This window comes from Dreissena polymorpha, chromosome 6 (genome assembly GCF_020536995.1).
Source record: "Dreissena polymorpha isolate Duluth1 chromosome 6, UMN_Dpol_1.0, whole genome shotgun sequence".
Taxonomy (NCBI): Eukaryota; Metazoa; Mollusca; class Bivalvia; order Myida; family Dreissenidae; genus Dreissena; species Dreissena polymorpha.
The window spans coordinates 98159622-98161055 of NC_068360.1; positions in this window are offsets into that span (position 1 = coordinate 98159622).

The following is a 1434-nucleotide window of genomic DNA, read 5'->3' on the forward strand; positions in this document are numbered from 1 at the left end:
AATGCTTCTAAATTTGTAAAAAAAACAAAAAACAAGTCGAAGTGTGCAGAATATTAAACATTTGCAACTTTCTGATGTCTAAAAGTCATCAAATGCCACTTGAAGTTTACTCTTTTTTTGTACAAAATAACCCATTTTGTGCTGTCCATTATCGGTTAATGTTTTACGCTGTCAGGTCCAGAAGCGCTCATTCTGTAGCATGTTTGGACCATAATCTATAATGCGACCAAGTTTCAGCAGATTCAGCCCAGTGGTTCTGATTTTATACGCTGTGCCTAGCTTTTATTGAGTATAAGTACTATTACTCACTGATTTATGCATATGAGCTTGGCTGTTTTCGAACAAAACCTGAGGTTTTGTCATAGCAAGCTCATTGTGTCATGAAGTGTCTTTTCGCCATCCGGCGTCCGCCATGCTAAAACCTTAACATGAACCCATTGTACCCACATATTTTTTCGTACCCATTTTTTTCGTACCCAAATATTTTTCGTAATCAAATGTTTTTCGTACCCAAATTTTTTTTGTACCCATTTTTTTCCTACCAAATTTTTTTTTCGTACCCATTTTTTTCGTACCCATTTTTTTTCGTACCCAAAATTTTTCGTACCCAAATTTTTTTTTCGTACCCATTTATTTCGTACCCAATTTTTTTTCGTACGCAATTTTTTTTCGTACCCACATGTTTTCGTACCCAAATTTTTTTTCGTACCCTTTTTTTTTGTACCCAAACTTTTTCGTACCCACTCTTTTTTTTACCCAAAATTTTTCGTACCCAATTTTTTTTTTGTACCCAAATTTTTTTCGTTCCCATTTTTTTACTACCCAAATTTTTCGTACCCAAATTTTTTCATACCCAATTATTTTTTGGTGCCAATTTTTTTCGTACCCAATTTGTTTTCGTAGCCAAACGTTTTCGTACCCACATTTTTATATTCTTACCCATTTATTTTTTTCGTAATCAAATGTTTTTCGTACCCAATTTTTTGGTCGAAATAATCGGTTTTCAATTTGATTTGATCTCCCCACTCATTCCATCCCGCGAAACCCTTAAGGTGTCGCAACTCTGGTATGGAATGAGTGATGTATTGGACGTCATCATTGATGACGTTCATTCGAACGAATGATTAAGGGGGCTAAGTTTCGTTAAGCTGGCGCATATAGCCGCGATTTGGGAGTCTTGAAAACTGGCCGAACACGTTTGCTGAAATTTGACATGTATATGGACAAGAATGCGATCTACCTGTTGGCGTAGGCGTTATACCTGGCAAAAATCAAGTTTTCGAGTATTTTGTGTTTAAATACTTTTATGGGAAAGGGCACGCGCACAGATAAACATTGTGACGTCACTTCACAAACAGCGTTAGACATCCGCCATCTTGTAACGCGACAAAGAAACTCAGTGTTATTAGTTCAATAAGCACAGATAATATGATT